This window comes from Phocoena phocoena, chromosome 1, assembly GCF_963924675.1.
Source record: "Phocoena phocoena chromosome 1, mPhoPho1.1, whole genome shotgun sequence".
NCBI classification, from domain to species: Eukaryota; Metazoa; Chordata; class Mammalia; order Artiodactyla; family Phocoenidae; genus Phocoena; species Phocoena phocoena.
This window is the reverse complement of record NC_089219.1, coordinates 86,820,688-86,843,510: the sequence shown is the minus strand read 5'-3', so window position 1 is coordinate 86,843,510 and position 22,823 is coordinate 86,820,688.

Here is a 22,823-nt window from a genome sequence, read left to right as displayed (position 1 = left end):
TGAGTTTATTTTTGTGTATGGTGTTAGGGAGTGTTCTAATTTCATTCTTTTACCTGTAGCTGCCCAGTTTCCCAAGCACCAATTATTGAAGAGGCTGTCTTTTCTCCATTGTATACTCTTGCCTACTTTATCAAAGATAAGGTGACCATAGGTGCATGGGTTTATCTCTGGGCTTTCTATCCTGTTCCATTGATTTATATTTCTGTTTTTGTGCCAGTACCACACTCTCTTGATTACTGTAGCTTTGTAGTATAATCTGAAGCCAGGCAGCCTGATTCCTCCAGCTCCATTTTTCTTTCTCAACATTGCTTTGGCTATTCGGGGTCTTTTGTGTTTCCATACAAACTGAAATTTCTTGTTCAAGTTTTTGAAAAATGCCATTGGTAGTTTGATAGGGATTGCACTGAATCTGTAGATTGCTTTGGGTAGTATAGTAACTTTCACAATGTTGATTCTTCCAATCCAAAAACATGGTATATCTCTCCATTTGTTTCTATCACCTTTAATTTCTTTGATCGGTGTCTTATAATTTTCTGCATACAGGTATTGTCTCCTTAGGTAAGTTTATTCCTAGGTAATTTATTCTTTTTGTTGCAATGGTAAATGGGAGTGTGTCCTTAATTTCCCTTTCAGATTTTTCATCATTAGTGTATAGGAATACAACAAATTTCTGTGCATTAATTTTGTATCCTGCTACTTTACCAAATTCATTGATTAGCTCTAGTAGTTTTCTGGTAGCATCTTTAGGATTCTCTATGTATAGTGTCATGTCATCTGCAAACAGTAACAGCTTTACTTCTTTTCCAATTGGGATTCCATTTACTTCTCTTTCTTCTCTGACTGCTCTGGCTAAAACTTCCAAATGTATGTTGCATAACAGTGGTGACGGTGGGCATCCTTGTCTTGTTCCTGATTTTAGAGGAAATGGTTTCAGTTTTTCACCATCGAGGATGATGTTGGCTGTGGGTTTGTCACATATGACCTTTATTGTGTTGAAGTAAGATTGCTCTATGACTACTTTCTGGAGAAAGTATCATAAATGGGTGTTGAATTTTGTTGAAAGCTTTTTCTGCATCTATTGAGAATATCATATGGTTTTTATCCTTTAGTTTGTTAATATGGTGTATCACATTGATTGATTTGAATATATTGAAGAATCCTTGCATTCCTGAGATAAACCCCACTTGATCATGGTGTATGATCCTTTTAATGTGGTGCTGGATTCTGTTTGCTTTATTTTGTTGAGGATTTTTGCACCAATGTTCATCAGTGATATTGGTCTGTAGTTTTCATTTTTTGTGACATCTTTGTCTGGTTTTGGTATCAGGGTGATGGTAGCCTCATAGAATGCATTTGGGAGTGGTCCTCCCTCTCCTATATTTTGGAACAGTTGGAGAAGAACAGGTGTTAGCTCTTCTCTAAATATTTGATAGAATTCACCTGTGAAGCCATCTGGTCCTGGGCTTTTGTTTGTTGGAAGATTTTTAATCACAGTTTCAATTTCAGTGCCTGTGATTGGTCTGTTTATATTTTCTATTTCTTCCTGGTTCAGTCTCAGAAGGTTGTGCTTTTCTAAGAATTTGTCCATTTCTTCTAGGTTTTCCATTTTATTTCCATATAGTTGGTTGTAGTAATCTCTCATGATCCTTTGTATTTCTGGAGTGTCAGTTGTTACTTCTCCTTTTTTCATTTCTAATTCTATTGATTTGAGTCTTCTCCCTTTTTTCCTTGATGAGTCTGGCTAATGCTTTATCAATTTTGTTTATCTTCTCAAAGAACCAGCTTTTAGTTTTATTGATCTTTTCTATTGTTTCCTTCATTTCTTTTTCATTTATTTCTGATCTGATCTTTATGATTTTTTTCCTTCTGCTAACTTTGTTTTTTGTTGTTGTTGTTTTTCTTTCTCTAATTGCTTTAGGCGCAAGGTTAGGTCGTTTGAGATGTTTCTTGAGGTAGGATTGTATTGCTATAAACTTCCCTCTTAGAACTGCTTTTGCTGCATTCCATAGGTTTGGGGCTGTCGTGTTTTCATTGTCATTTGTTTCTAGGTATTTTTTGATTTCCTCTTGATTTCTTCAGTCATTTCTTGGTCATTTAGTAGCATATTATTTAGCCTCCAGGTACATGTATTATTTACAGTTTTTTTCCTGTAGTTGATATCTAGTCACATAGCTCTGTGGTTGGAAAAGATAATTCATACGATTTCAATTTTCTTAAATTTACCAAGGCTTGATTTGTGACCCAGTATATGATCTATCCTGGAGAATGTTCCATGAGTACTTGAGAAGAATGTGTATTCTGTTGTTTTTGGATGGAATGTCCTTTAAATATCAATGAAGTCCATCTTGTTTAATGTGTCATTTAAAGCTTGTGTTTCCTTATTTATTTTCATTTTGGATGATCTGTCAACTGGTGAAAGTAGGGTGTTAAAGTCCCCTATTATTGTGTTACTGTCAATTTTCCCTTTTATGGTTGTTAGTATTTGCCTTATGTATTGAGGTACTCCTATGTTGGGTGCATAAATATTTACAATTATTATATCTTCTTCTTGGATTGATCCCTTGATCAGTATGTAATGTCCTTCCTTTTCTCTTGTAATAGTCTTTCATTTAAAGTCTATTTTTTCTGATATAAGATTTGCTACTACAGCTTTCTTTTGATTTCCATTTGCGTGGAATAGCTTTTTCCATCCCCTTACTTTCAGTCTGTATGTGTCCCTATGTCTGAAGTGGGTTTCTTGTAGACAGCATATATACGGGTCTTGTTTTTGTATCCATTCAGCCAGTCTCTGTCTTTTGGTTACAGCATTTAATCCATTTACATTTAAGGTAATTATCGATACGTATGTTCCTATTACCATTTTCTTAACTGTTTTGGGTTTGTTTTTGTAGGTGTTGTCCTTCTCTTGTGTTTCCTGCTTAGAGAAGTTCCTTTAGCATTTGTTGTAATGCTCGTTTGGTGGTGCTGAATTCTCTTAACTTTTGCTTCTCTGTAAAAGTTTTAATTTCTCTATCAAATCTGAATGAGATCCTTGCTGGGTAGAGTAATCTTGGTTGTAGGTTTTCCCCTTTCATCACTTTAAATATGTCCTGCCACTCCATTCTGGCTTGCAGAGTTGTTGCTGAAAGTTCAGCTGTTAACCTTATGGGGGTTCCCTTGCATGTTATCTGTTGCTTTTCCCTTGCTGCTTTTAATATTTTTTCTTTGTATTTAATTTTTGATAGTTCAATTAATATGTGTCTTGGCATGTTTCTCCTTGGATTTATCTTGTATAGGACTCTCTGCACTTCCTGGACTTGATTATTTTCTTTCCCATGTCAGGGAAGTTTTCAACTCTTCAAATATTTTCTCAGACTCTTTTTGTCTTCTTCTTCTGTGAACCCTATAATTTGAATGTTGGTGCATTTATGTTGTCCCAGAGGTCTCTGAGACTGTCCTCAATTATTTTCATTCTTTATTCTTTATTCTGCTCTGTGGCAGTTATTTCTACTATTTTAACTTCCAGGTCACTTATCTGTTCTTCTGCCTCAATTATTCTGCTATTGATTCCTTCTAGAGAATTTTTAATTTCATTTATTGTGTTGTTCATCGTTTGTTTGCTCTTTAGTTCTTCTAGGTCCTTGTTAAACATTTCTTGTTTTCTCTGTATTCTATTTCCAAGATTTTCGATCATCTTTACTATCAGTACTCTGAATTCTTTTCCCGGTAGACTACCTATTTCCTCTTCATTTGTTCGTTGTGGTGAGTTTTTACCTTGCTCCTTCATCTGCTGCATATTTCTCTGTCTTCCCATTTTGCTTAACTTACTGTGTTTGGGGTCTCCTTTTTGTAGGCTGCTGGTTTGTAGTTCCCATTGTTTTTGGTGTCTGCCCCCAGTGGGTAAGGTTGGTTCAGGGGGTTGTGTAGGCTTCCTGGTGGAGGAGACTGATGCCTGTGTTCTGGTGGATAAGGCTGGATCTTGTTTTTCTGGTGGGCAGGACTGTGTCCGGTGCTGTGTTTTGGGGTGCCTGTGAACTTAGTAAGATTTTAGGCAGCCTCTCTGCTAATGGGTGGGGTTGTGTTCCTGTCTTGCTAGTTGTTTGGCATGGGGCATCCAGAACTGGAGCTTGGTGACTGTTGGGTGGAGCTGGGTCTTAGCATCTTAGATCTCCCAGAGATCTCTGGGAGAGCTCTCGCTAATTGATATTACGTGGGGCAAGGAGGTCTCTGGTGGTCCAATGTCCTGAACTTGGCTTTCCCACCTCAGAGACTCAGGCCTGACACCAGGCTGAAGCACCAAGACCCTGACAGTCACATGGCTCAGAAGAAAAGGGAGAATAAAAGGAAGAAAGTAAAATAATGAAAATAATTAAAATTAAAATGTAAAAAAAAATTATTAAAAATTAAAAAAAGAGAGCAACCAAACCAATTAACAAATCCACCAATGATAACAAGCACTAAAAACTACACTAAGATAAACATAAAATTCAGAAACAAGTCAGTCGCAGACAGGAAACTCCAAGTCTACAATTGCTTCCAAAATCTACCGCCTGAATTTTGAGTTGATTCGTTGTCTATTCAGGTATTCTACAGATGCAGGGTACCTCAAGTTGATCGTGGAGATTTAATCCACTGCTCCTGAGGCTGCTGGGAGAGATTTCCCTTTCTCTTCTTTGTTCGCACAGCTCCTGGGGTTCAGCTTTGGGTTTGGCCCCACCTCTGTGTGTAGGCTGCCCTTAGGCTTCTGTTCCCTCCCAGAAAAGATGGGGTTAAAGGAGTGGCTGATTAGGGAGCTTTGGTTCATTCATGCCAGTGAGAGGGAGTACCGTAGTTAGAATTCAGGGTGAGCCTGTGGTGGCAGAGGCCAGGGTGATGTTGCAACAGCCTGAGGTGTGCCGTGTGTTCTCACAGGGAAGTTGTCCCCGGATCACAGGACCCTGGCAGTGGTGGGCTGCACAAGCTCCAGGGGGGTGATAGGGGGTGTGGATAGTGACCTGTGCTTACATGCAGGATTCGTGGCTGCAGGAGGTGTTAGCATTTCACACCCGTCTCTGGTGTCCAAGCTGATAGCTGTGACTCACGTCCGTCTCTGGGGCTGGTTTAGGCAGTGCTCTGCCTTCTGTGGGCAGATAAGGAAGGAATCTCCTCTCCTCGTGCACCCCAAAACAACGGTCTCTTGCCTTTTAGGCAGGTCCAGAGTTTTTCCCGAACTCCCTCCCAGCTAGCAGTGGCGCACTAACCCCCTTCAGGCTGTTTTCACACAGCCAACCCCAGTCCTCTCCCTCAGAGAGGCTTGAGCCCAAGCCTCAGCTCCCAGCCCCCACCTGCGCTGGCGGGTGAGCAGACAAGCCTCGCAGGCTCATGAGTGCTGGTAGGCAGGGAACCTCTGTGTGAGAATCTCTCTGCTTTGCCCTCTGAACCCCTGTTGCTGCGCTCTCTGCCATGGTGCCAAAGCTCCGCCCCCCCGACCACCCCTCGTCTCCGCCAGTGAAGGGGCTTCCTAGTGTGTGGAAACCTTTCCTCCTTCGCAGCCCCCTCCCAGAAGTGCTGGTCCCGTCCCTATTCTTTTGTCTCTGTTTTTTCTTTTTCTTTTGCCCTACCCAGGTACGTGGGGATTTTCTTGCCTTTTGGGAGGCCTGAGGTCTTCTGCCAGCGTTCAGTAGGTGTTCTGTAGGAGTTTCACATGTAGATGTATTTTTGATGTATTTGTGGGGAGAAAGGTGATCTCCACGTCTTACTCCTCTGTCATCTTGAAGGTCCACAGCAGGAACCTCTTCTTAAATCTAGTAATTCTCATACTGTTACTTATGTAATTTTTCCTACTGCTGCATATCAAGGAATCTCAAATCTTTTCATCACCTACCTTGTATGAACATATAGGCTTCCTGCTATCTAGAATTAGAAACCAATTTCTAAGACTCTGAGCATCTTCTGAATATGTCACTGTGCTTTGAGGTAATCTGCTCAGCTTAACTGTACCTGCAGGAGAAACTTCCTTTGTAACTAATATCCTTGATATCACAATCAAATGTCTAAATCCTTTATGCTTTGGGGATGATTGAGCTATCCGGAGAAAACTCCAGATGCTGTCTTTCCAAGATTCACCCTGGACTAATCAACTCATAGTATCAAGTGGAACCAAAGAAAAGAGAAGCAAAGATTTTTTAAAATGCCTTCTACATTGTTCAGTATTCTCAGAGAAATCTGTGCAGCCTTTTATTATCTAAACTTGGCTAATATTAATTTATGGCTTTATCATTTAGCTCCATTTTTCAAGTACAGAATTCACAAAAAAAATGTTTTCTGAGTAAAGAACACTTGCCTTCCCAAAACCAAAAACAGAAATGTTGCTTTTGGTTAGTAAATAAATTCGCTTATTCATGTGAGCCATATCATCTTTTAAAGCATCACAACAACATTCCCCAGTTTCTGTTTTAGAATAATGTTTGGTTTTTTCCCCTTTAAAATGTCATACCATGGCTTTATGACACAACAGATTGCTTGGCTGGTGTGTTAATACCACAGTTTGAATGCAGTAAGCCATGAATTCAAAGGAGAGAAACTACAAAGGACCAGAAAGTGTATTACTGGTTGAATAAAAGCACATCCTGAAGTGGTAACTCAAGTTTTATTTTGTCACTTTATTAATGATACTCATTATATTATAGGGTATTATATTACATAAAAGGAATCATATGCCCCCAACTGTACATGGATAATACTGTAATTCCATCAAGGTATTCCAGCAATGCCATAAACTACCTGAGCAAAGCCTGAATAGCTTGTTTATTAGCACCAGAACCCTGAATGGAATAGTAGCTCTCATTTTATATACGTTGGGGATACATTATACACCACAATGTGTATTTATGTCAGCCAGGTATACTAAATGAACATAATTAAAGTGAAATTGTGTGTTGAAATAATCAATCATAACCTTATAAAGAGAATTACCACACATCCCTTTGGAGCTCCAAATCCCTTCCCATTTCTGTCCATCAAAGAATCAGGAATGCCAGAAAGAAAAAGGAAAAAAATATATTCTTCCCAAATGAGAGGAAAAGAGGAATTCGTTCCCCAAGTTAGCAACCTAAACGGCTGCTGGAGCTTACAATTTTCTCTGCTTCTTGGAGAGAACACCCAGCAGTGTGTTGGGTCTCTGCGTGCTCACTATCATGCCCAGGCAAGGGGCTTGGCTTCCCTTCTGGGGACCACGGACACTTTAAAACTTTCTCCATGGCAATCTGAGATGGTTTTACTGTATTGAAAAATAAATCACAGGACACTTTAGCAAGGATTGAGAAATAACACCAAAGCCTTCTTTTAGTTTGGTCACAGTCTATGTTAATGCATGGAAAGTCATAGAAATAAAAGTTAACATTTACTAAATACATACAATGTCCCACACTAGGCTGAGTGCTCTCTATGCCTCACCAGATTTACTCCTACAACTCTGTGAGTAGGCACTATTATTAACACCATTTGCCAGAAGAAGAATCTACAGCTTGCAGTGATCAATGAGTGCTCTATATGCCTCACCAGATTGAATCCTACAATGCTGTGAGTAGGCACTATTACTAATGTCATTTGCTAGAAGAACCACCTATAGCTTATAGTGATTACTTAGTCTGACCAGAATTACAATGCCTGTAAGGATAAGAGTCTGGTTTTCTAAGTCAGGCTGGCTCCAAAACCACTGCGCACAATCATGTCCACACAAATACTCCATGCAAATAACATTTCCTCCACTTTTCCAGAGTGAGGACTTATACCAGGAGAAGGCTGTGATGTACTTTCATACCCCTACTTCTAAGCTTCCCCCGTTCATACTTGAATGGAAGGAAAATTCATATTATCATGAAATTATATTTTACCCTGTTCCACATTCCCAGAATTCTTGGTTCTTTGGAGAAGCTATCCCCTAGACTCACAAAACTGAAAACAAACAATCCCTCATGGCATCTTTCTATGATCTTTGACAGGAAAGAATGGATACTCTGACTTGGAAAATGGGGAAGAAGATTTGGAGTATAGAAGCAAAATCCGAGTGGTGAAATCCAAAATCTGTGCTGAAATTTCTGAATTTTTCAGGGAACTTAACTAAGAAGAGATACACAGTGCTTTATCCAAACAAGAATGGGCTTTTAAGATACATATACCTTAATTTAAACCAACTTCAACAAACACTAGTTATGTAGCCTTAGGAATAGTATTTAATAGTTCCAAATCTCAGTTTTTTAATATGTAAACATTATCTACTTCACAATATTTTTATTAATATCATACAGTATAATTGGTAAAAAGTAACTTGTATGTGTCTGGCATGCTAAAGTTCCAAATCATTTAATTGTACAAATGGAAGGATGATAATCATAAGTATGTCTTTTATAATCGCTTTTTGTTCCACAAAAATCAGAGTTATTTATGCTGTATTACGAAGTGGAGAATTTAGTGAGGCTTCCAAGAGTAAGGATGCAGCCCTGTATTCAATGACAGGGCCTAACCTTAGTGCTAAGTTTGGTTTTGGTGCTCATCTCGTATGGGACAGAGAGCGAATTCTGATACTCCCTTGGTTTTGACCTTGAGGCACCTAGCTGTCAAGTAATAATAGTCTGGGCACTGGATTTTCTGCTGGCCATCACATGGAAGGAGATGACAAGCTTGGAAGGAAGGAAGGAAAAAATGTCACAGAAAAAGAAAGATACCAGCAAACCTGGAGAGCAAGCTATATTTTATTAAACCGGGTTACCTATAACTGGTGCTGTCAAGTAGAAATGTAAAGTGAGTCAAAAATCTGAGTGACATAGATCATTTTTAAATTCTTAGTAGCCATATTTCTAAACAAGGAAATTTAATTTCAATAATACATTTTATTTAGTCCAGTAAATCCAAAATAGTATCATTTCTACATGTAAAATATAAAAATTATCAATGAGATATTTTACATTCTTTTTTTACACCATGTCTTTGGAATTCAGTGTCTCTTACACTTACATCTCATCTTAATTCAGACTTGTCACATTTCAAATACTCAATAGCCACATGTAGCAGCACAGAAATAGATAATACGTGCTCACTCACCTTTCTGCCAGTAACCTCTAGTAAGATCTCATTGTGGTAGGAGCCTCATCTCAGATAGGGTCATAAGATGAGAGCACCCTCACCAACCCCCACTCACTGGTTTTGGAGTAATATTACCAAGGAAGCTGTGCCCCCTGAGGCCAGTGAGAGGATGCTGATACTCAATCAGGGAGAAACTCCTAAGGGAAGGTAAATGTCAAAGTAAAATGTTAGATACAGGGAGATTCTCCCTCTAGAACTCTCCTGTGTGTGAGGGAGAGGGGAGTCTGAGTTCTTTTTTGGCTAAGCATGGTACGTTTCTACAGAGTGTCATTTCATTTTGTATAATAAGAACAAATAATCTTTACATATGGCTATTTACATGCTAAGCACCGTTAATACATATACTGTATACATCAGCTTGCTTAAAATATTATTTTGTGAACATTTTGCTGATGATGAAACCAAGCTACAGTGAGTTCCAGGAACTTACTCAAAATCCTATGAGAGGTAGACGTTGAAATTGAACCCAGTCTGTCTGGTTCCTAAACATGGCTTTATTGCCCCAGTGCCTTAGTCATGTGCTTTACTCCCTAATTAATGGCAGTGAGAGCAAAGATATCAACAGTACATGTGGTTTTAGAATAAAAATGAGATCTCCTGATCCTCATCAGCCTGGGGTTCTAGCCTATATATTAACTTAAATGAAATCCTAGACCCTTCACTGCATCAGCACTTTTATAAGGAACTCATTTAGTTTAAACAGAATAGGCTTCCTAAATTTCTCTGCATATATTCAAGAACACAGCTGTTACATTTGGAAGACACTTGGCAGCTAATGGACAATTTCATACAAAAAAAAAAAAGAGATTGGCTGAGGTGAAACTCCTTTTGTGCCTTTTCCACTTCAGTCTTTTTTATTGCCTCTTATTCTTTTCCTATACTCATGTTGTATGATTTTAAACTTTTGGTAGAACAGTTCCAAAGGCATAGAGACTAGAAATATATTTAGTCAAAATTTTAGGGTTCATCAAAACTGGACTGGAGAATAAGTGGGGAGCAAATGAGAGAAAGACCCATCCCCAGCTTGTTCAATGAGGCCCTGAGAAATTCATATGCATATCAGCATATGATTTTCATTTTGGTCTCCTCCTTACCCCAAACATTCACCAATGCCAACGTTTGGTGGGGGAAGGAGTTACAGAGAAAACAGCCTCTTTTCATTCATCTACCTAACATTCTAGATCCTTAGTGCCAATCAGTACTACTTTTCCTCTCCAAAGCTATTCATGGGGCTCAGTTAAGTGGAAAAGGAGTAGACTTAAGAGCAATCAGTCACAGCTGATTTGAATCACTGTCACTAACTAATACTGTGACTTTAGGAACTTCACAAAAATATTCTGTGGTTCAGTATGTATTGGCTAATATGGATAATAACACCTATTTCTCAAGAGGTATTGCAAAAATCAGATGTGTATAAAATGCCTAGCTAGCACAGTGCCTTAGCTACTCTTTAAGTGATAACCATTATTAATACTTTAAGGAGGCTGAGAGGAAGCATTCCTCTCCAACAGATTCTTCTGGTCCAGGACTGATATTCTGAATAAATAGAATCTACGTATGATAAGCACCAAGAAATCAGAACAGATGCCAACCTTGGGACAGCCCTCCTGGATCATACCCACTGAACAGTAACGCTGACTTTAGAGATGCAGTCGTATGGCCTTTCAACTTAAGGTAGAAGACAAAGCAGGAAAGAAAATACAAAAAACACGTGCCAGAGTCAATGAAGAAAGTTGAGCAAGTCAGCGTCTATTCCTAGTATTCTTCCACTCCTTTCTAAGCAGATGTGAAGTCCCCTTTTGTGAGGACCTAAAATAAGTACACTAAAGATACAGAAAACATTGTCCTATCGTCCCTTTCCATCCCAACAGGGTGTGCTAACTGCCTGACACATACCACAGCCAAGCTGTCATCTCTCCTCTCCAGGTCTTTGGGCCCATAAATTATGTCCAGTTCTATCCCAGAACTGCTGAGTCACAGCTGCCATAGGCCTGCAGACCACACAGTCCTCTGATAAATCAGAGTAGTAATGGTAAAGCAAGGAGCTAGGGGTCATCACCCCTGCTTGAGCAAAAGCAGGAACAGTGTCCTGCTCTCTGCTGCTTCAATGAGTCATAAGAGTAGAGTGGCCATTTAGAGAATTGGGCACTTTTCCAAGTTGAGGGGGTGTGGGGGGGTTGGGCCTCCTGCCTCACTTCTGTAGGCGGAGGCACATGGGCCCAGTTGCTGACCAGAGGAAGAATTAAGCTCTAAGTCTTTTTCACAATAAATTTTATCCAACTTTCAATTACCCACCTTACTGGATGGACACATCAGGACATACAATACAAGGTGTCTGCACCAGAGCATGGAGGCCTATTGATGAAATATTGAGAACTAAAAGGACATAATATTGGGTTCATATAAAAATGCCAGAGTGAGGTATTATACAGTGTACTTGATTTTTCCCCCTCTGCTTTGCCATGTGCTCTAAATATGTCAAGTATAAAAACCCTTAATATGAACCAGAGTAAAGAGATTAAATTTTAAAAACCTTTAGTTCACTCAGCAAATACTGATTAAGGAGCATCTATAGACCAAGAATGGAAATAAAACATGGGTATCTTCTTTAACTTCAGTATCTATTGGTGGAGGTGGATGCCTCTGTAAACGATCACAGTGAGAAATGGTATATGTTATCATGAAGGCAACTGAAAGTAACTCTAGAGTAGGTTACTTAAGGAGTGTAAACTCTGGCAAATACCACAGATTAAGGAATGGGTAATGGAAGAAAAGCCATCAACAAAACAACAACAAAATATATTAAACAAAGAAACTCCTCCAGAGTCCTCTTCCATCTTCAATAAATCACTTTCCCTTCTACTTCATTGAGAAAATGGAAACCATCAAGGCTGATGTCCATCCACTTTTCATCCCCATACAAACAAACTTACTGTTAGGTTCATACACCTTTTTCTGCCCTCCTTCCACCTCAGTGGATGAGGTGATCCTCCCACCTTCACGACTACTATTCTGACTTCTGCTTCAAGCCCCTTCTGTCTCCTCAGAAACACATTTTAACCAGTTATCCCTTCTCTCTTCTCTGCTCCAACCTCTTTCCCAGCATTTTCCCACAGCTTATAAACATGCTCAAGATTCTCATCTAATAAAAGCTCTCCCTTGGGGTCATATTCCTTTCTTCATCTGTTTTCACCCAAGATACTCAAAAGTTTAGCCTACCCTGCTGACTCACCTCCTCACTGGAAGTTACCTTCTGTTTTCACCACTTTACTGAAAATGCTCTTACCAAGCTTGCCAACGACTGCCTAACTGCCAAATGCAATGGGCATTTTACAATCACTGTCTTATTAAATCTCTGCTGCACTGCCACTGTTCAGCCTCCTGTTGGTGGAATTCTCTTCTCCACTCTCTTAGCATCCATCGCTTTAAAACTGTTGTTGTGGCTCTCCTCATGCCCCGCTGATGGCGCCTTCTCAGTTTTCCTTCCTGGGCTCTTGTCTTCCATCTGCCATTTAAATGTCGCTGTTCCCCCAGGGTTTTGGCTGTGCTTCTAGCTGCCTGGTCTCTCCCTGCTCCTGCCCATTTTCTAAATTCCAGATTTCCAGTTGCATCTGTGAGTTACACACCACCTTTCAACAACTGCTTTTATTTTCTAACTAAATTAGCCAGAGTCAGTTTCTGTTGCTAGGAACTGAGCATGGAGGAAATATGGCTTAATAGCAGAGTCTGGTGAAAAAGAACAGGGAATGCAGTTGTGTATGAGCACAATATGAGTAAACTGGAGCCACAACACAAACAAGCAAATGATAAAACAAATAAATAAGCGCGTCAGGAGGCACAGTGTTCAGATTAAGTAACATGATATTTCCACCTTACTCTGCAGCAGCTGGAGTATTGTATCTAGCTTGGGGCATCACACTTGAAAAAAATATATACACTTAAAATGTTTACTGGATTCTACATGAAGAATCATATTATGCAATGGAAACAGAAAGATGAATAAGATCACTGACCTTTGGAAATACACTTTAGTGGAAAAAATAAATGTAAGTGCTATAACATAAGTGTAAAACCAGTGCTGGTAGCACAAAACAGGTGTAGCCAAAGCTGCCTTGAGGAACAAGAATGGTAAACATTTGAGCTGGGTATTGGGTGATGAGCAAGATGTCACCAAGAGAAGAATGAAAAGGTGATCATTCCAGGCAAAGTGAATAACAGTCAGAGGAAACTGAGATGAGAGATGGGTCTGGAGTGTAAGGTAAGGGAGAAAAAGATACCCCAAATGAGAAAACAGATGGAGGGTGGTGTCTGTTCAAGAAAGGCCAGTCTATAACTTGGTCCCTAAGCCTTCACAATTTGGATATCAAAAGGCCTTGAAACTGTATCTTATGGGGGTCAAATGAAGGAAATGGGCTTATTTTATCCTGAAAAGAAGTAGAGGGGACACAGAATGTCTCCACACAATTGAAAAGCTGCCTTTTGAAAGTACAAGTATGCAAACTTTCTGCCTATACATTTACACAGTTCAAGGAAGAAATGGCTAATGATCAGATCAACTCCACAACAGAATGGACTGTCTTGTAAGGCAACTGAGTTCTGTCACTTTTGGTATTCAAGCTGATCAGGAAAATTATAAATCGAATTAATTAGGTAGGAATTTAGGTTATATGAACTTTGAAGTTACTACTAATTACGAGGTTTCTACTATTTTCTGTATCAGTTTTGCTGCCAAATTATTTGTGTTCTTGGGCAGAAAGTTTTCCAATGAAAAACCATCGTGCATGTGGCTATTTCTCTTAAGGTGCAGGGTCAATAACAGTAGTCGATGAAACCTACCACTCCTCTCTCCTTTAAGGAAACATTTTTTAGTCTTCGGAACAGAACAGAGACTTCCACTCAGAGTTTTAGATCAAATCTTACTACAGTAACTTTTTTTTTTTTGCGGTATGTGGGCCTTTCACTGTTGTGGCCTCTCCCGTTGCGGTGCAAAGGCTCCGGACGCGCAGGCTCACCGGCCATGGCTCACGGACCCAGCCACTCCGCGGCATGTGGGATCTTCCCAGACCGGGGCACGAACCCGTGTCCCCTGCATCGGCAGGCGGACTCTCAACCACTGCGCCACCAGGGAAGCCCTTACTACAGTAAATTTTATCTTCATTCCATTTTAATAATCAACTACTTTCAATTTTGGTACTTTCCATCATTACTCCAACTTTGAAAGAATAAGATTAATGTATGACCATAATTGATTCTTCCATCTCAAAGTTCCTTTACCCGCTTCTTCAATTTTTGCCCTGTATATTGTGACTTGCTTCCTTTCTTACCCAACCTATTCCTGATTTTCAGAACTGGGATTTTTACTCATCCCCATCTTCAACTTTTGGGTGAAATTACCCTTCAACCAAACCCATCTGATAAATTCCCAAACCTAAATTAACCCCGTATTTTACTTTCTATAGTCCTGTATCCTGTCAAAAAAGAGTTTTCTTTTCACAACACTATTACTCGATGCCACAGCATTTTCTGTGGTTGTCAGTCTTAGCTGAGTCCTCATGATGGTAATTATTTAATTTTCTTTGGCCAACCAATATTTCCCCCAGTGGATATTCTAAACTTTCCAGCTCTTCAAGACCCAACTCAACGTCTTGGCAGAAGATCTTGCCCTGTACCCCACAGGCAAAGGTGAGGGCAGTTAGTCCTCATTTTCTTTCCTCAATGTTCAAAATTATTTACATGTATCTTCATCCCTACCTTTCTGCACTTTTACCAAGGATTTTACTTTAGATTATGTTCTTAATTCCCTCTCATGTCATTATTTATCTTAAAACACTAATTAACACCTTCTTACTATATCTTATCTTTCCTCTGAACTGAGAAATTGTTTTTGTTTTTGGGAAAAAAATGCTTTTTTCCATTTTATATAGATCACTCAATAGGTTACAGGTTATGTGCAGAATACATCTGAGGATATAAGGTGACAGTTAAGAGGCCTTTATACTAGTTCAGGGAGGAGATTATAAAAATATGAGCTAGAAAATGGTCATAGTGATGGGGAGGTTGAAGAGGTTCAATAAATAATTAAGAGATAAACTCAACATTGTAGTTAATATAACACATCATAAAAAGAATATTCTGTCACTGCCACCAGCACTAAATGACCTACGGAAACCACTGATGCTCTGTGTTACAGATAGCACCACCTCCTGCAGGATGAATTCTTTCTTTCCTGAGTCACTAACTTCACATTCAAAGTCCTGGACTAGCACATCTGACTGGCCAAGACAAGCTGCTTGGGAACACTGGCCCAGGAAAGTAAGTATTTGGCATTTTGAATTTATGGTTGGAGGAAAACTACCTCAACATTGGAAAACAGATTAAATCCTGGAGAGAAAATACAAATGTGACTTGTGCCATGGATTTTTTTAACATATAGGCAAAATTTTCTATCAATTCCTATTTAGTAAACTTGTCGGTTTTTACCCCCAATTTTAACTTTTTTATCTTTATGCACCTTGAATGTGTCCCAATATTTTAGTTATCCCCCCAAGCTTTAAACCACCCACACATTAAATAAAATTGCTTATCCTAACACAAGCCTCTGGCAAAATTTTACAGGGCAAAGAGGAGAACAAAGTTCTGTTAAATAAGGATAAAGACCCTCTGGTTTGAAGTTGATCTTATAATCAACTCCCACCAAGAGCTCTTCAGTGGGTTGTAAAGATAACTAACTATTATCCAGCCATCTATTTTCTCTTATTCTTAACCAAGTATCTAGAACTCCTCTGACATGGATAGTATCCAACAACTAAAATCCAGGTGCGCCATCTTGACAATATTCTCTTGATTTACCAAGATGGTAAAACTACCCAAAATTGGGGGGCAGGGGTAATTTTAGCATGGTACTTTTTCTTTTTTGGTAACCAAGAACGGAAAATGAGAATGAAAAGATGGGAAAATGTTTCCTGGAGGAAATGGAAAACAGGAATAATTCCATAGTACCTTAAAGAACGCTGAACCCTGAAAGAAATTGGGCAATCCACCAACAGATAAGCAAGAGACTATATAATCTGATAATCTACCACTTCATCCATTGGCATAAAGTGCCATGAAAGAAGATGTGTCATATATGAAGTGTAACCAGACGCCCTGGAACAAAATGTTCATCAAAAATGATTTGCCCCAAACTTACTGCTTTGAAAACCAACAGGTGTCAACTAATTCATAACTTCAGAAGGGAACCCAGAACTGCTGGCAAACAGCCCTATACCTTTAGACTCACAATTTGTCCCAACCGGGGTCCCCTGCAGCTTCAGAACTGGCACACCAGGCGATGGCTCTGTAGCAAAAGCCTTTTTCAAACTGCATATTTTTTTCAGCAGTTAAATCTGAGCTGTAACATTTGGCAGGTTTCCTTGCTAACATTTGGCAATAATTGTTTATCAAATGCTAACAAGGAATGCTGCCAAATGTAACAGCTCTGACTGAACCATCTAAAATATAATATTGAGGCAAAACTCTACAGACATGTGCTCAATCCTTTCTAACCAATCCTAGAAATAGGATCGTGTGACCTTGGGCATCAGACCTTGCTGCACCACAGCAGGGATGCACAAAGGACCAGATTCTCTTTCCTCTGCACAGTGTATTATTTCTCTTGATTTCTAAGGGGGCTCATGAGAGAGAGAGATGCCTGAAAAACACAGAGATGGAAATTTACAATAGGCTGGAGACCACATACATTATAACTTCATCAATTTGGATGCAAATTTGTGGAAGATCAGGCAACAAAACCAAGGCTAAATTACCTTTGATGGGCAAATCATTTTTCAATCATACTCATCCCCCTGACTGGTCCTCATTATCCCTTGGAAGACCTCATGCTTGTGCACATTTGGGCCTTTTCTTCTAGCTCTCTGTGCAGTGTAGGTCTAACCTCCCTTGTCTTTGCTAATCCAAATCTTTAAAGGTCTAGCTTAAATTCCACCTCCTCTAGGAAGCCTTCCCTACTCCACCTTCACTTTATTCTTTTCCTGCATTCTGTTTACTTCTGTTTTAAACCTTTACTGACCAAAGCCTTATTTGGCATGGATATTAGTCCTCATTGCTAGCATGTTCTGTAAGTAATACAAGTATCTTAAATCTTACTTAACTTCCTCAGTCAGCCAGCCTACTAACCCTTTGCAGGCAGGATCTGACTCCTTCATTCTTACATTTGTAACATGGAGCTGTATAAAATTCTGTACTTATGACTTTGTAGCTAGTCTTAGAGTACAAGTTATAGAACAAATGCTTTTCAAGTGGTTTGGAAGTACTCATTTACATCCCGATATCTGATATGCTAACTCTAAAGTACGCTTAGCTATTCATCAGAATAGATCTTTTAAGAAACTTCCTCATGTAATTTTAGCTTATGTTAGCTAAATTTAGATAGCTAGGTATATTTCAAAGGAATCAAATTGCTTTCCTTCAGAAGAATTCTATGATTCAAACTTTTAAACATTCAGTTATCTTTTATTGCTGTTTTGTTAGGCCCTTGGAATACAAAAATAGGAAAGATACTGCCCTGTTTTTTGCTGCCTTACTCTCATACCCTCAAAAAAGTATGCTTAACAGTGTCAAAATATTATTTTACTAATAAAAAACAAAATTAGTTGAGGGATAGAAATAAAATAACTCAACTTTTTTCACATTTATGGAAAAATAATTTTATTTAATATCTCCTCTAAAGACTCTTGAGACTATTTCCCATTTCATACAAATACACAATCACATCAAACATACACATAAGACACACATAGTACCACAGACCAAAAAATATAGAAATTAGCCCATGGGGTAGGTAGTTAGAACAAGGAAATTCAAGGTTCTCATCTCAACTATAGATATATGACAAAAATATTTCCAAATGCAAGATTTTGGTATTGCAGGAAAAGCATCTAGACTCTAAGCACTCTTTACTTTGCCACTTAGTAGCTAAGAGTCATTAGATAATTTAAGTTCTCAGATATCTGGATGCCTCATACATAAAATGAGGATAATAGCGCCTTCTCTAATTTATGTCAAAGACCTCTGCCAGATATTCTGTCAAATTCTACATATAAGACCAACAAATATCTTGCTTTGGAAAATAAATAAGATGCCAAGAGTTACAAGCAATTTAAGAGTCAACTAAGGACACACAATAATAATTTTTAATCCAAGGTACTTCACTTAAATACATATTTCTGTTTTAGTCTTAATTTGTGCCCAAGGATAACAGCAGTTTCCCCTCATCTACATATAAGGAGACACAGGTAGAGTTTTCCTCATAATATTCCAAAACATTGTTGGACATGAGTCATCCAGAGCTGCCAGCCACACGGATACCTGCCCTATGCCTTCTTCAACCTTAACTCTCATGGCAACCAGGCAAAAAAGTGAACCTTCACACAAAGGTTTTCAGCCGCAAAGCACCTAATTTAGGCAAGTCTGTTTGGATCAGGACCAACAGAGACCGATTCTTGGTCTTGTCAAGGCTTGGACCTACACACCCTGTGAGGTCCTTAGTGTCTCTCTAAGTTTTGCTTCCCTTCTGACCCCAACAAAGTCCAGCTGCCATTCAGATTACAGGAAGCCATGTCACCCTTCTGGTTGAGGAGAGTGGAGTTTGTATTAGGCAGAGGACACTAGGGAAATTGCCTTCTTTGCTATAAAAATGGCCATCACAGCTTACACAGTGCCTCTGCTCAGAAGAGCACCTCCTCATTATTTTTTCAATAGCTATCTTACTGAAGCATATTGTACTATTTATGTTAGCCTCCTGTAAAACATCTGAGAAAATTCAGAATAACAATGAAAAATGATTGTGTTCACAAAAATCAAGTAAATCCAATAATATTTTTGACAGAATTGATTACAATAATGTCAAACGCCCCTCTTCACTCTCTTTGAAAGTTATTTCAAACATAAAGATAATGAAATATGTTGCCTGTCACTTGTAAATTGTGTGCTGAAAGTCTAAAGAGATAATTTAAAGATTTCCAGGTAGAATGACACACTTGCTTTATTTTATTTGTCAAGGAAATATATTAGTTAGGAAGTTTCTGCTCTGGAAGTTGGAACCCCCCAAAAGAAGATCAGACATGTGAATTGCAATATGCATGTCTTCACGGGTCACAATTCCTGAATTGTAGAAGCTTCTTTGTACACGTGATAAGAGTGGACAGGGAGGGTAACAGATATTTAGGTAACATTTCCATAAAATTTAGATTGTTGCTGCTGTTGTTATGGTGGCACAGTTGTTAGCACAGTGGTTACGAGCATTAATGATCAGTCTTAATGGGATCAAGGCTTCCCTCGTGGCGCAGTGGTTGAGAGTCCGCCTGTTGATGCAGGGGACACGGGTTCGTGCCCCGGTCCGGGAAGATCCCACATGCCGCGGAGCGGCTGGGCCCATGAGCCATGGCCGCTGAGCCTGCACATCCGGAGCCTGTGCTCCGCAACAGGAGAGGCCACAACAGTGAGAGGCCCACGTACCGCAAAAAAAACCCAAACAAAAAAACCTGGGATCAGAGTTCTAACTCGATCACTCACTAGCTGCGAGATCTGAGAAAGTCAGATCTTCTGGAGCTTCTGTTTTCTCCTCTGTTAAAAGAAACAACAATAATTATCTCATTGGTGTGTAAAGTGGATAAAATGTATGTAATAAATGTAAATTACTTTCATGGTATGTAGCACCTAGTAATCATTCAATAATGATAGCTATTATTATTATTATTATTATTATTATTGAATGCACTGGTAGCTACTATTGTTACTAGGTATAGTCCTCTAAACATATTCTTCTAAATCTCTTTTCTGCTTATCCCCGCTATTACTTTAATCTTATAATTATATAATACTTCTCACAGTCTATAGCCCTTCCACTTTGATTCCTTACTAAACTATGAAGAAGAGTTTATTACCTTGTTTATCTCTTCATTTCCATTTCCCCACTATATGCAAACTCCACATGAGCGTGTTTTGATCATCACTGGCCCCTAAGAATGCAGCATGTATCCGCCACATAGCAAATGCTCAATACACAGTAGTTAAATAAATGAACGCACCATCATGCTTTTTACACAGACAAGGAAACTGAGGCTCTGAATAATAAATTGCTTAAAACCAAAGTCATTTCAATGCATAAGTGGAGGAGCTAAGATTTGAACATTGGTCATAATCAGAACTCCCACTCATTTCCCTGCACATAGCAGCCTTGTTGAGCCTAGAGCCGTATGTGGTAGAGCTCTAGAAACCTAACTCACAGTTTTTCCTAACAATTTTTCAAAGCACACTTTCTCTCTACAATATCCTTAATGGAATATCAAAGGGGGAAACTAGTAAATCTCAGTTAGTGGAGTCCTTTTGTACAGCAACCACTGACATTCAAGCAGTTAGGCAATTATTACTGCTGGAAATCCAAAGGCCCAACCTGCGTGTTACCAGTGCCTCCATCTCCAGTGAATTTACCACCAAGGACAATAAAAAGGAAAGTAGTAAAATGGTAAAGTGAGTGTCTGATGGTTAAATGTCACAATAACAGATTTCTAGAGCTTAATTTTTCTTGGGGGTGAAAGGGAATGTTCCTTGGGAAACAGTAGGGAACAGTTGGTAGGAAAGTCAATTTATGCTTGTATATTTTACTGTCATCAATAAAAGACATTGCCTTGATCTGATTGACAAGGTATTTTATTGCATACCTCTTTTAGATACATCAAATTAAATCTTCATTTTAATAGCTTTATCTCTGGATAATAATAATAACACATATTTTATAGTGCTAAGACATGCTTCTCACTGCCAGTATGTGGATCATCTTATTTGATATTCACAACATTCCCACACAGGCAGAGAGAGGTATTATTTCCCCCATTTGCCAGATGAGGTCATTGAAACATAAGACTGAGAGACTTCCTCCAGATCACACAGACTGTGACTGAGCCAGGATGGGGGCCCGTCTCCTGACTTGCAGTCCAGTGCTCCTTCTCAGCCCTTCCAAGTCAAGTTTATACAAATAGGATTAGTAGTTCTGTTTAAATTTTGACTTGGTTCTAAGCCATTTCTAATATGTCAAATGTTTGGTGTTCTTCAAAGAGCAAGGACATGAGACAGAATGCTGATTTTGCACTAGCTCTTTTTTTCGACAGTCAATTCCACAGTTAATATCAGCAGACAGGCCACTTACTATCCTCCTCATGTTTATTTGGTAGTTACAATATTTCTCACTCTTAATAAAATTTTATAGATTTTTGAATGAAAAACACAACCCTGAGAATACTTTGGGGTCGGTCTCCAAATCTGATTAGCATCCCCAAATGAACATTTCAACTTATTTCACAGCCCAGCATTAATTGTATTTACCTTTTTCAGAGCTGGAGTGTCAAATTACTCAGGTTGTTGATGTGTGGGGTCTGCTGTGCAATCACAATAGACCCGTGGAGGACTGATTGGTATGACCTGCTATTTATTAGGCAACTACAGCATTTTGACATTGACCAGACCATATAAAATAATTCCAAAAAAAACAGGTTTTTTTCTGGTTCTTTGCTACTTAAATATAGGATGGGGCTTCTTAGAGAAATATCTAGTTTGTCAAAATATCTACAATTCGTAATCGAAAAGACAACACGATATGCTTGCGAATTTTAAAATACCACAAAACAATGCCTGTGAAATATGGTAAATAGCTCACCTTTCTGACACAGCAGAGTTCTATTTGGACCTCTTTGTTCCATTCAAAATAGGACAGCACGTGTTAACACAACCCTTCCCTGTGTTATCAATACTTTGGCTAGGCACTACATTGGGGAAACAAGATTATAGTAAAAAGTCTGAGCCTTTGAGGAGAAAATATAGTGTCTCTGAGGAGAAAACATTGAAACACAGAGTGCACTCAGATGTGCTCAAGGGAGGATCCATTAGATGAAATATCTAGAATGTTGTATTGTCCCTGGTCCCCCTGTCCTCTGCCCCAACAAAAGTGTTTAGTATTTCACAGTACCTTTTGTTAGTCTTACCTTTCTTGCAACCTTTAAGTCCTTTAAGGAAGCCAGTGTAACCCAGAGGGATGACCTGGGTTTTAGGGTTTGATAGCTCTAGGTTTAAATTCTACATTTTCCACTTTACGGGCTGAGAAATATTGGACAACTTATTTAAACTCTCTGTGCTCAGGCTCATCTTTATATATATATATTTTGTGTGTGTGGTACTAGCGCCTCTCACTATTGTGGCCTCTCCCATTGTGGGGCACAGGCTCCGGATGCGCAGGCTCAGCAGCCATGGTTCACGGGCCCAGCCGCTCTGTGGCATGTGGGATCTTCTCAGACCGGGTCACGAACCCGTGTCCCCTTCATCGGCAGGCGGTTTCTCAACCACTGCGCCACCAGGGAAGCCCAGGCTCCTCATCCTTAAAAAGTTGTTGCAGACATGCTTGGGGGACGGAGTTAAGATGGCGGACTAGGAGGACTGGGAATTCGCATCTCTGCACAACTGTGGCACCTGCCAGGCACTGATGGGGGACCACAGACACCTAATGGGACGAGAGGAACCCCCAGCGACTGGGAAGGATGTGGGCCATGGGGGCGTAGTGAAGGGGAGGAGAAGTGGAGGCGGAACGGGACTGGCACCCCTGAGGGGTGGCTGGGGGAGGGGAAGAGGTCCCACGTCAGTAGGGGGAAATTGGGGGACCATTGGGAGAGCAG